The sequence below is a fragment of the Hibiscus syriacus genome, unplaced genomic scaffold (assembly GCF_006381635.1).
Source record: "Hibiscus syriacus cultivar Baekdansim isolate YM2019G1 unplaced genomic scaffold, ASM638163v2 tig00000973_pilon, whole genome shotgun sequence".
NCBI lineage: Eukaryota > Viridiplantae > Streptophyta > Magnoliopsida > Malvales > Malvaceae > Hibiscus > Hibiscus syriacus.
The window spans coordinates 174336-188305 of NW_024061839.1; the positions used below are offsets into that span (position 1 = coordinate 174336).

Consider the following 13970-nt stretch of genomic DNA (forward strand, 5'->3'; position numbering starts at 1 on the left):
GAGAAAGACGATGACATCGGCAGTTGGGGTTCGTCTTACGATTCCATATCCAATGACGAGGACAAGGGAGATCTGGAAACATGGAAGCAAGCAGCCACTAGTCTTGAAGGAAAGCCTTTGAAGGAGGGGGAAAGGAGCGACAATGAACCTCATGGTGCTTGTGTCGTTTGCTCCGATTCACCCAGAGATTGTTTCTTTCTTCCATGTGGACATTGTGCTACCTGTTTTATGTGTGGAACAAGGTTCGGCGAGCTCATTAATTTATATAAAACAGTGGGGAGTTCAGGTTGTAATTAACTAGATTAATTTATGTATGCAGGATTGCAGAAGAAGCAGGCAGTTGCCCAATATGTCGGAGGAAGATGAAGAAAGTTCGGAAGGTGTTTACGGTTTAAGGCATGACTTGTACTTTAACAATTTAAGATGGCTACTTATTTTCTTCTTTATCAACGTTGACGTTTTCAACATGATTTATTTTCTACTCCCAGTAAAGAAGAAAAGAAAACAAAAAGTTGGTTGGAGAGTTTAAGATTTCAATTTAAAACACTTTCATGTAAACTATCACATACTTTAATTTGTCAAACACCAAGGATATAAAAATAAAGGCAGCAGATATTTCTGCACTTCCAAGCAAAGTAATGCAGTAGATTCAGACACGAATGTGCCCATGCTTTAAACTTTCGTTCATATTGCTATTGGATGTCCAGTAGGATCTTTGTCCTCTTTCTGCTTATTCCTTTAATAATGGCATGTATAAAAGGTGTCAAGTTCTTAGCAATTCATTTAGTCAATAATAAAATTGCTGAAATCTATAAAAAAAAAATGAAAAGTTGATCAATTCGAGGTAAACTAGGATTAAGGACGAACTTTTTTTTTCTTGTTAGAAATTTAAAGCCCTAAATATGGTGACTTGCGCTAATAAAAAATGATATCAAATATAATTTTGATCTAATGCATCGGTTTATATTGCAAAAAATCTTAATTGATATAAAACTATAATATTAATTAAGTAATAAATAATATAAAATAAAAGATTTTGTGGCTTAATACAAAAATGAATGTTTAGACTTAACCTTAAAAAATATTTGGTGCCTACAGAAATTTTTGCTCAAAATAGGTGATTAACGTTTTCTCAATTACACTTTATGTGTCTACCGTTATATTTTTAAATTTTTTAATAATAAGAATATTATTTTTTTTAAACTAAAAAAGCTTAATTTATTTATAAAACAAACCCAAATTTTTGTAATTATAAAAAACTCTAAAAAAACTAAAATATCTCATTTCAACCTCCATTACCAACTGTTGCCGGTCATCTTCAGCCACCATCGTCGCTGAACACTTGGGTTTTGATTGGTATTTCACGGAGATTCGAATGGTGGTGGCAGTATAGCTTATGGACGTCGGATCGACTGAAATCGACAAAAAATGACGATAGCTTAAAATTCGACGAACCTTTGAACGTTTCTCCACGACAAATGATTGCATTTACTACGAAAGAAAACGGAAATTTGATTGGGAGTGCTGATGAAGTTGACGGTAACGATCACGCCTAGCCGACAACGATATGAAAGGAGAAGGGAGAAAGGGGAGGGGCACAGGCTGTTTGGTGTTTTTTTAAATAATAAAAATATTTTTATTTTTTATTTTTTAAATAAATTATCAGAATGTAACATATGTCACTTTATGGTCAAATTTAACGGTAATTATTGTCCAGACAGTTAAAAGTGTTCCGATGAAAACGTTAGGCACATATTTTTAATAAAAAATTTCTTTAGGCACTAAAAAGTCTTTCGAGACATAGTTTAAGCCTTTAATTTAATATGAACACATAATTCATTTCAATATTGCTACGACTTTATCTAATTTCAATTAATATTACTTTTATAATAATATATTAAGTATCAATTTTTATATCAATTTAATAATATAAAAAATATTTTAATTGATTTAAAAATTTATTCAAACTCATATTTTTTATATAGAAATAAATATTATATTTCATATATTTGTAATTCCAATGTATTCAAACCTAAACTAAAGGAATCATAATAAATATGGTTCACATAATCAATCGAAACCTGTATAAATTGAAAAAATGCACAATGAGACCAAAAAAAAAAATTAAAATGTTATTTTTTATATCTCAATATTAACATTGAATTAACATCTCATCAATCAAAATTAAAAGTAATTAATTTAATCGAAGACTCAAAATATGATATATTTTTGAAGGACTCGATCAACACGATTTCCACCCGGCACTCCTTAAAGGTAAATCGGTTTAAAACTTTTAATTGATTTGGTTAATGGTTATTACTCGGTTCAATATTTTAACTAACCAAACAGAAGAAACAATCCTTGCATTTCCAATATGAAACTAAACCCACCTCAGCATTCTAATAATACAAATCCTAAATCCTTATAAATACCACAGACACACAAAAATTCGTCAAGTTAAAACCATTTCAATCAACATTAATTTGTTTCATTTTCTATCAAGGGGAAAGAAAACGCAGAGTTGATCCATGGGGACTTACAGTATGTGCGGGTGCTTTACTAGGAAGTTCAAACTCATTGAGGCGGCACCACCGCCGGATGTTAAAGCTGCATTCGACAAGTACGCTGAAGGCGGGAATCAAATGACGGCGGAGCAGTTGCGTAAGTTCTTGGTGGAAGTGCAGGGGCAAAGCCGTGCTACGGTTGCCGATGCGGAGGAGATTGCGCTGCAGGTTCTGCAGAAACGACATCATATGGCGAAATTTAGAAGACACGCCTTGACTCTCGATGATTTCTATCAGTACTTGTTTTCTGCAGATCTAAATCCGCCAATCGATACAAAGGTGACCTGTTTTTTTTTCGATCATTTTTTTCACTGTTTCTACAATGCTCCGTTTTTTGTTTTGGTTATTCGAACTCTTAATCATTACATTAATGTGATCTTATTAGCTTGTTAAAGATTTGATTATTTGAAGCTGATGGAGGCATACCAAATTTAGTTTTTGATGTTTCTTGTTTGAAAAAGGTGTTCTCTTAGCGCAAAGTGAAGGTTTTTTTTTTTTTTGAAATTTTGATCAAGTGGGAACATTTTACAATTTTAGACAAAACATCGAGGAATGTTCGTCATCTTTTGTCCTGCTTGATTATTGCTTGCAACTTTTTCTGTGTATGTATGGCTGTGGATTATGAGACCATTTTTCTGACAATTACTATAAACTTTGAATTCAGGTCCACCAGGACATGACAGCTCCCTTGTCTCATTATTTCATATTCACTGGACACAATTCATACTTGACTGGAAATCAGCTCAGCAGTGACTGTAGCGATGTCCCTATCATAAAGGCACTGAAGAGAGGTGTAAGAGTGGTGGAGCTTGATCTATGGCCAAATTCCACAAAGATGATGTGCATGTTCTACATGGAAGGTATATTACTTTTCATTTCTTCGTTTTTGGATTGTGATGGAGAACGGTATTTGATATAATATTTTTCAATGTGGGAATGGTTAGATACAACCAGATTAGCTTTCCTCTAGCTAGTGTAAGATGGTAATGGGACAATCTTAGAAGTCATTGATTTATGAGGCGAAAATGCATACTTTTCTAGCATTGATTTGCAGGCTCGGTTTGATAAATAATTGAATGTTAAACCTTAGGTAAACTGGTATTTATGTTTACTTGGGACATATTATCTCTTTTTATGAATTATTTGTTACCAGCTCCAGAATAGAAGCTAAATGGTGAAAACACTGTCTTATCCCTACAGGCTACAGTTAGCATTTAGCCAGCTTAATTTTAGAAGGCTATAGCTTTTAACCATGGTAATTTATGGTAGCTGATCTGATGTCTTTTTAGTAGCAGTGATCAATCTCTGTTTAGATACTTGCTTCGGAGACTTTAACAACGCTAAAATAAAACTGAAATTTTGAATAGAGAGCAAAAGAAAATCAATGTTTCTTTGGAAACAATGACCCGGGATTAAATATATTCCTTCTTTATCTGCAACCCTTCACATTTGATTTTACACTTCCATGTGGAGTACGTTCATTTTTCAGTTCGGTTTGTTTTGCTTCTACTTCTTGAAAAGTCATTGAATTGTACGTTTATGATTATAGGACTTTGACAACTCCGGTGGAACTCATTAGATGCTTACAATCCATTAAAGAACATGCTTTTAGTGCATCCGAATATCCCGTTATAATTACTCTTGAAGACCACCTGACTCCAAAGCTTCAGGCTAAAGTTGCTCAGGTAGTTAATAGCTAATAAAATTCTTTATTTTTCACCTTCCAGTTATGTTTGGAAATAGAATCACCTTTGGTTGATGGGAAAAATTAATTTCATTGTAGATGGTTACTCAAACGTTTGGAAAAATGCTGTTTTTCCCTGAATCTGAATGTTTAAAAGAATTCCCTTCACCAGAGGATCTGAAGTATCGGATCATTATTTCAACCAAACCTCCCAAAGAGTACCTTGAAGCTCAGACTAACAAGGACAAACAAAAGGAGAAGGATTCAGATGATGATGTTTGGGGAAAGGAACCATCAGAACTTACTGCCGACCAAGAGGATGACAAGGTATGCTCTGAAATGAATTGAATAATACATTGGTTTCATTTAAACCCAGTAATTATCTTTTATTTTGATTACGAGGAATCTTCTACAGGTGCACCTAGACAGCTCCATCATCATCTTTTAATACTTATGCAGCTTTTTATTGTTCTCACACTGTAGTTTCCTGTATGGTTGCAGACTGATAGTGAAGCAAGTGAGAACAATCAGGACGATGAAGATACAGATGCATCTGAACCCGAGATGAACTCTTCAAGAGCCCTTGGTTACAAGAGTCTTATTGCCATTCATGCTGGGAAACCCAAGGGTGGGTTGAAAAAGGCACTAAAAGTTGAACCTGATAAAGTTAGGCGCCTTAGTTTGAGTGAACAAGGACTTGAAAAAGCTACAATGTCTTACGGGACAGATGTTGTGAGGTAATTATTTGCATTAGTTTCAAACCAGAGACTTCCCTTGTTTGATGTGGTGAAAATGTAAAAATGTAATTGATTTTTCTTCTTTATTTATTAACTTTTTTTATTAATTCATCAATATCAATATGTATTTAGATTTACCCAGAAAAATTTCCTGAGAATATATCCCAAGGGTACTCGGTTTAACTCCTCAAACTATAAGCCACAGATTGGTTGGACGCATGGTGCTCAAATGATCGCCTTTAACATGCAGGTTTTGTTTCTCTTCTTATCTCAGTTGCCCTATTATTTGTATATTAAAATGCTGTACTCTGACATTAATGCACTCTTGCCTCAAGTACTGGATAAACTTCAAAACATAGTTTATAGATTTGTGTTCTAGTCCATGATCTTTATGCAGAAAGTAAGTAAAAGTGCCTAATCAGTTCATGTGTTTCGTATAAATTATAGTTATGCGTGTCTTTTGTTGAGACTAAACGAAAAGTAGAGGAAAGAACAGTTGAAATTCCTGAAGCTGTACTTCAACAATGAATTCACAAACTCGAACAAATTGAACTAGGTCACTACTAATACTAAGAGCCTTTCTTCAATGCTGTTTCAAAGTTTGTTGTTATGACCCAATTTTTTTTTTTATAAATCCAACTAACGAGGTTGTGGTCTAATTGCAGGGATATGGTAGATCTCTTTGGCAGATGCATGGGATGTTTAGAGCTAATGGAGGCTGTGGTTATGTGAAAAAACCCGATTTTTTGATGAATGTCGATGCAAACGGCCGGGTTTTTGATCCACGAGCTAAGTTACCTGTCAAGAAAAGATTAAGGGTAAACATTCTTCAATATTAACAGATTTTTATCCTTCTCATCACCCTCTTATTGAATCATCAATCGTCTACCTGACAGGTGAGAGTCTACATGGGAGATGGATGGAACTTGGATTTTAAGAAAACACACTTCGACACCTATTCGCCACCTGATTTCTATACAAGGGTAAAACCCAGTAGCCGGAAACGCTAACGGTTTATATATTTGCACCAGTACCCTGCTTCCTGAAATTAATGATGGATTTTTAATTCAGGTTGGCATAGCAGGAGTGGCAGCTGATGAGAGAACGAAGAAAACAAAGACAAAAGAAGACAACTGGAAACCCGTTTGGGATGAAGAGTTTATATTCCCATTGACTGTTCCCGAATTGGCTTTGCTCCGAGTTGAGGTCCATGAATATGACATGTCGGAGAAGGATGATTTCGCCGGTCAAACTTGTTTACCAGTCTCTGAATTGAAGCAGGGGATTCGAACAGTTCCCCTCTTTGATCGCAAAGGAGAGAAGTTAAACCATTCTAGACTTCTAATGCGATTCGATTTTATCTGAGATTATGAAGACATGTTAATTTATTATTTGTTTAGTTTGGTTGACGGGCTACATGTTTTGATCCATGGGTTTGAAGCTATTTTATGTTCATATACTCCTGCCTGCCAAATAAAATAATAATAAATAAACTATTCAATCTATTTCTAGCTATGTTAAGCTATTTTGTTTCAATTCTTCATTTTATCCGTTTATTTCACAGAAAATGTTTTTCGAAGAATGAAATCTGGAAAATGTTTTATAGAAATGTAAATCATTTTTCAGAAAACATTTTTCAGTGTTTAGATGGTACATTGTAAAATGTTTTATATTATTTAATTATTTTTTTCTGAAAACAGTTTTTAAAATCTATTTTTAATAAAGAAGCATACATATTTGATATGTTTAATTCTTTATTATTTTTAAAGGTTCATTTTTTAAATATATAATTATATTTTATAAAAAATTGTATTTTAAATAATATTAATAATTTATGTTGATTGTGTTATAAATACACTAGTTTAGGTTTATTTTATGTAGGTTTATTTTATATAATATTAATAATTGATTAAAAATATATTATAAAATTTATAAATCCTAAGAATGTTTAATTAATAGTACACCAAATTAAAACAACAATAGTACATAACATTGTAATAATAATAATAGTGTCAAAATATATAATTAAAGGGTTTATCACATTAAAACAACAATAATATCCAACCGTAATAATACAAAGTCTAATTCATGGTATTTAAAATGAACTTATAGCTGTGATTGTGAATAATATAGGTATAATAGCGTCATTTTACAATGGAAATAATTTGCCAATTGGGAAAAGGAGAACTTGCAAATCTAACAAATAGTTTTCATTTTATTGGAATAAAAATGAACCAAAACCCTGAACAACCTTCAGTTTTGGTATGGAATTGACTTTGATCTGAACAGGTACCCTTTCTCGAACTCACTTGGTATGGATACAAAGGACCTTCTCATAAAATCAACAAGTTTCTGTATGGAGGAAAACCATCGGTCAGTAAATACCATCAAACAAAAAGAATGAGAGAAACATTCACCAAATATGTCCCAACATGTTATAATCGATGGAAATCAACAGTTCCACATAAGTTCCAATAGATTAGTATCCTTTATGTTGGAACTTCTATGTTCCATTTCATGTAACAGCTGATGCATGTATACAATAAAATAAAAAAATATCATATATTTTTCTAGAATAGAAATAAAGGACAGAACTCAAAAGGTAGAAAAAGACTACCTTAGCATCTTCATAAGTTGACATGTAACCAATAGATACTCTAACCGCTCCAGTTGGTTTTCCATTTATTACATCATTGTCATCCCAGCTAACATGCCCAGCCTGAACTCAAAGCAAAGCTTATTTTATTTCTTTCCAGTAAATCAACAACATCCATATAACCCAACCACAAGGCATACCTCTACGATAGAAAGAAGATCCGAGTTAGACAAGCCAAGATATTTTGCACAGGAACCAGGATTGCAAAAGCATCCTGTATACAACAAAACAGCGTTGGAAGGACAAAAGAATAACTGTCACTAAGCTGGTAACACAACTGCAGTCATTATTGTTTTAATCTTCCTCTAGATCAATAAAACCAGTTTTCCTAGAACATTATATAAGCAAGCTTCAAATAATTGATACAGTAGCAGAAAGCTAGAAAGTTGCCTCGTGATGTTTCAAAGCATTTTCTGGTTCTAAACAACATACAAAGGTGTTTGCACACTTTCTATTGCGAAAACTACTTTGTATGGTCTAGAATATTTAAGACCACATAAACGAAGGCACTTAGCAAGCAATCACTAAACTAGAACACAAATCACTATTTGTTTATATAGTTATGCTTGTTCTAATCTTCAAGATTTTCTCACGGTTTACCCGTAACTGAATTCCAGATAAGGATGCCAATTTTTCCACCTCCCGATATCCAAACCAAGAACCATCAGCTCTTTTCAGTTTAAATAAGACAATAGAGCCAGAGTCATGCATAGAAACCTATGAGAAGAGTTGCAAAACATTTAAAAAAGGTTAATAATTAAAAAAGTGCAAAGAATGGAAAGCATGATCAAAGCAACTTATAGTGTCAAGCTTCAAACATCTAAACAGATTAGACTAAAGAAATCATCAGCAAAAAAAGAACTGTTATGGAATCCCACACAAAGTAAAATGCATTATTCAACTTGTAATGTTGAAATGCCTTACAGAATATGTATTTAAAAAAAAAAGAACAAATGAAAATTCCAATCTTTTTTCCGTTTTACCATTTCAAGACATCTGAAGCAGTCATAATTCATAACATGTTAGAATTCATTCTTATTTGGGGACATATAGCCTATCTATTGCTTTAAGTTATGTAACTAACCTTCAGAGCACAATTGCCATGAAGAGTGCAGACACTGCTCCATTTTCATGTCGCAAAGCTAAGAGCTTCTTCAAAAACATGGTAAGTGACATAGTATGCCTAGAACTGAACGGTGTAAGGGGAGGGGAAGCAGCAATATGTTAATAGGAGGCATTCCTACAAGTTACTTTAGCATGCTATGCAAAAACAAAACAATAATGTAACATAATGTCAAATAGAGGAAAACATGTGGCAAAGACAAATTTCTATATAACCCTATCTGACGGAAACATTATTCACAATTTGACTGATAACTTGATACTGATCAGAAAGCCAGAAGCACATTGTGTCATTGTCAATAGAAACTGAAAGCAAAGCAGAATTAAAATCCTGTATATCCTACAGGAAACAGTAATGCAAAATAAATATGGAAAAGCATGATCCATAAATATTTAGTCATAGGAGAAAACATGCGAACTCTATATTTGAAAATAATCTTAAGTTATTTGCAAGATGACACTTGAAAAAGTAATTAAAATTGAGTGTCATTGGTCAAAACAAAAACAAAGGGCATGAAATAGATTAGCATGCACGGAAACAGAAAACCCAATATAAATGAACAAACAGAATAATTAAGTCATGAAATAATTGAGGAAAAACATTCTATCATATGAACAATCACAATGATATAAGATATATAATAGAAAATAAACTTAAATTTGATAATACTAATAAAATCTTTGAACTTTTCAGTGTTATAGAAATAAAAATTTGCAAATCGGCACATTGCAGATGTAGTGGGGGTATTCAATATCTTAAACCCATGACAAATTGATGCTATGCTAAGGAGTGAAATGGTGCCATCCTCGAAATGCTCCTCAACTCCTTTTCGTCTTCTGACAAAGTCAATGTCAGCAATTGAAGCAGCAACGGTACCTGAAACACTTGTAGTTAACTAACAAAACAACTACTATATATGTAACCACCAATAAGACTTCTCTGAAATATGTCTTCTTCAATAACTTAGTTGCATCTGAAAGCAAAAGAAAAAAGAATATTAGAAAACTGTATTAAAAAAGATTTCATTTTCTTAAACTTTGGTTTACTTATCAGGATTTGTCTAAAGGCTATGTAAAGACAGGGAAATATAAATCAACCCATTGAGCAATGGAAAGAGAAAATCCAATTTATATATTTCTTTCACAATTCATGAAACGTTTCTATTTCCAGAAATTTCTAGCAATATCCAATTTGAAAATAAAACTACTATTTTCAGGGGCGATACATTGTCAGAAACAGTCAAATCAGCTCTGATTGGATGGCCAACAAATTCATAGTAATCTCAACTAGTCTAAATCTTTTGTGGCATAATGACTCATGCTATAGAAAAACAGAGAAAACAAAAGGTCCATGATTACAATCAAAGAAATAAAAGAATAAATCAATGATGCTTAATGGAAAAAAAGGATCCTTTAGGGAACATAGCAAAAATATCTGACAGCATCTATTTAACTATTGTGTACAAAAAGCCCCTTACACCACCAGCTAGGGGTGTATTTGGTTCGGTTCGGTTCGGTTCGGTTTTTTACCAAAAATTGAACCGAACCGAAATAAATGGTTTTTCAAAATTTAAACCGAAACCGAAAAAACCGAAACCGATTTTTTCGGTTCGGTTCAGTAATTCGGGTTTTCAAAAACCGAAAACAGTATTCCACATAATTGAAAAAATCATTGCCTGCTTTGATTTTCAAAGAAAAAACTATAAATTCAAAAAAAATTACCATACAGATACTGAAAACACATATATAATCCACATATAAACCACATATATAATCCATACAAAATTGCTATGGATGATCCACATTCCACATATATAATCCATACAAAAACTATAATCCACATATTGTTCACAGTTCGGTTCACACTACAAATTAAACAACCAAATCAAAGTGTAATTCAATTATCAAAGTTAAATAAAAAGTAACTTGAAACTATAATCATCCATGCAGATGCTGAAAACTTTTCAACCTTTAAGTTTAGCTTTTCAGTCAGCTCTCCATCACCCAGACCAGAATCTAAACCAACACATTAACAAATCAATAACAGTCCATATTTTATGTTAAAAGCAACATTATTTCACATTTTGATTAACCTTTTCCTCCTAATTAACAAATTACATATGAATTGAAATATATTTAAATTTAAAAATAATGTTTAATATATTATCAAAACAATATTTCAATATCACAAACAGAAACAGTATTTAAATATTATCATGTCATAAGCTGCAGTAACATTAAATCATAGAAATTTCAATCGGTTTGGTTTCAAATATTATCATGTCATAAGCTTTATAACATTAAATCATGGAAATTACCTTTGTAAGTGTCCATCTTCGATCAATCATCAATGGTCATCATTGTTTCATTTAACCTTAAATCTTCGAAACCTATTAAAAGTCAAAAAATATTTAGAAGTAAGAATATTTACAGAAATGAGTTAGAAAATATATTTACAAATGTTTACATAATTATTACTTACTACTCTCAATGTTCTCCATTTCTTCAATTTGTTCCTCTGTTTGGATTGCTATAGGTGATGCTCTTAGCCAATTTTGCGCACAAATGAGACACTCGACAATTTTTGGAGTTAAAGAACTCCGAAATGAGTCAAGAACACAACCTCCAGTGCTGAAAGCAGATTCTGATGCCACTGTAGTTACAAGAATTGCCAAAATATCTCGAGCCATTATAGAAATTATGGGATATCAAAAATGGGGAAAAACTTGTCCTGAGGCCAAGAAATCATCGAAAATCTTTTTCATTACCCTTGCATAGATAGCTTACTTGTAGCTCAACTTTTGGTCACACCAACAACCTATATGTAAAATCGACGGAAAAAATAAAAATGAGTGAGAAAGGTAGAGAGAGAAAGAGAGCGAGTGCTTTCGGTCGTTCATCCACCGGTGAGGAATGGACTGTTTTTGTTGACAATCTTAGTAAGAGAGTTAATAGAAGTGAATTAAGAGAGATTTTCAACCATTATGGAACAATATTGAGGGTCTTTATTCCAAATTTTATGGTTAAACCAAATTATAAGTCATCCACGTTTGCTTTTGTGCAATTTGCGAAGGAGGAAGGTTGCAGAAGAGCAGTTCAGAATGTCAACGGAACGCTCATTGACGGGATGAGAGTCTCAGTGGGAGTTGCAAAGTACATGAGGGGTAGGAGAAGAGAAGCAAAGGTTCAAAGAAATCAGTTGGAAGGAATTAAGCTAGATAGAGAGGCTTTTGGTAGACAGCAGGCTGAGCTGGAGAAGCCGAGAAGCTTGAGAGATGACAGATCGTATAAGGAGGTCGTGAATGTGGCTAACAGTAGGAGTTTGAATCCAGAACGATTGGTGATTAGGGGAGGTCAGAAGAATGCAAATGGAATAAGAAATGTATGGGATATGCACATCCCATCAGATGATTTTTGCTGGGTGAAAAACTCCTTAACAGGGGTTATCAAAGATCCATTTCAGCCTGATATGGTGAAGAGAGCTTTGGCAAAGGAGGGGGTTTCCAGGTTAAGATAGTAAGGTGGGGTTATGTCAGGAACGGCAGTATTATTACGTTCAATACAAATGAAGAGTTTTTAAAGGCATGGTTGAGTCTTCGTGAGAAACTCTATTGCTGGTTTGATTAGGTAGATCCATTGTTGAGTGAAGATGGAGTTCCTTTGGCTTATTGCTTGGTCGAACTGGTTGGTTTACCGCTTCTTAGTTGGAGTGTACCTTTTCTGGATAAGCTTGGCAGTAAGTGGGGAAAGGTTGTTAGCATCCTGGAGGAAACTAGAAATAGAGATGACTTCTCTTCGGCCAAAATGTTGTTGAGGGTTGCAAGCCCTTTTGACGTACAAGAATCTGTTATTGTAGGATCTTATGGCAGATCCTTTAAAGTTAAAATTAATGTGGGTTCCAGCTCTAAACCTATCTCTGAAGCTTATGGAGACGTAAGGCAGAATTTTTCATATGGCAGTTGCAATGGTGATGTTTCAAAGGGGGATGATGGTAGAAACACAGAGAAGGAAGAAGACAATAGAGAGAACTCAGCAGAAGGTTTTCAGTCAAAGGTTGACACGTGGCTTCAGAATAGTCAAGAAAGGAGGATGTCAAAAGGTGGGGAACTTTATCTGAAAAAGAAGACTGACACTCTGCCCAATAATAATGGGGTGTCAGACAAATTTGAATTTGAATTAAATCCTTGTGGGGATTATGCAGGCCTTGGGCTGCGAGAGGTTGTGGATCAGAGTCTTCCAACCCATTCGGATTCTAATTGGGAGTCTATTCTCCTGTTACTAAAATTATCCCAGCAGGCCCTGCTGTAAAGTTGAAATGGAACAGGCCAGGAAATCAAAAAAGGTTCAGACTCAGTCCGAATTACAAGGGCAACATACAGTTTCAGTAAGGGATGAAGTTCCAGTTAAAAATAGAGCTGTTTTAAAGAAGGTGAAAATGGCTAAGGATGTTAATCAAGTGGGCCTTAATGCGTGTAGCACTTCATTTTCTTGTGAGAGGGGAAGAAATTCAGTAATTCACAATGGGTGTGCAGAAATTAAGAAGAGTCAGAATCGTTGGAAACTGGGTTTTCCAGTTCAGCTGGTTTATCAATTAAAATATTGGTGGGAAGAGGAGCAGCAGTCGCTTTTCAAGAGTCTACAGAAGATCAAGAGGTAGAAGAATTTGGCTAAGCTCGAGGAAGGAGGATTCTAAAAGTGGCTGTCAGGTTTTTATGAATAAAGATCAAAATGCTCCTGAAGGTTTTATTCAACCGGTTTCTTCCGAAAACAGGGGATCTGAACAGGATGTTGATATCTCTTGTTCTGTTGTTAAGCAGAATACAACGTTGGTTCCATTATTTTGTAATAATCATTTTGAGGATCGTCATCAACCCAACTTTCTGCTTCACAGATTTGCAGGAATTTCAGGAGGGAAAAAAGAATTTTAACAAGGGAAGCTGTGAACCTGGTTAATATGTAACTGTCTTTTCCCCTCGGTTTCGAAATTGGTGGAGGAAGCCATGGCAACTTGGGAAGTCTGTCAGTTGCTAGGTATTTCCTTCAAGGAAGGGAAGAAGACGTTCATTGAAAAAATTATTAGTCTTTATAATGGCTTGGAGACTGTTAGGAATGATTGACTTCTCAGGGCTGGTGATTTCTCGGGGTAGATCAAGGGAGGTTTTTTCTTTTTATATGATGATTAAAGTTATCTATTGTGACTTGGAATG

The 13970-nt window shown here is 34.0% G+C and overlaps 1 long non-coding RNA gene and 1 pseudogene across 1 annotated transcript; one reads left to right on the forward strand and one right to left on the reverse strand.

The window, feature by feature from the left end:
* Positions 1–2383: 2383 nt before the first annotated feature.
* On the forward strand, positions 2384–6365 carry LOC120118676 (annotated as a pseudogene).
* Positions 6366–7214: 849 nt separating this feature from the next.
* LOC120118519 lies at positions 7215–8919 on the reverse strand. Its single transcript, XR_005515757.1, has 5 exons — positions 8726–8919; positions 8242–8358; positions 7782–7855; positions 7603–7704; positions 7215–7337 (listed from the first exon to the last, which is right to left on the reverse strand). It is a non-coding gene; the product is annotated as an uncharacterized LOC120118519 (long non-coding RNA).
* Between the last annotated feature and the right edge of the window lie 5051 nt (positions 8920–13970).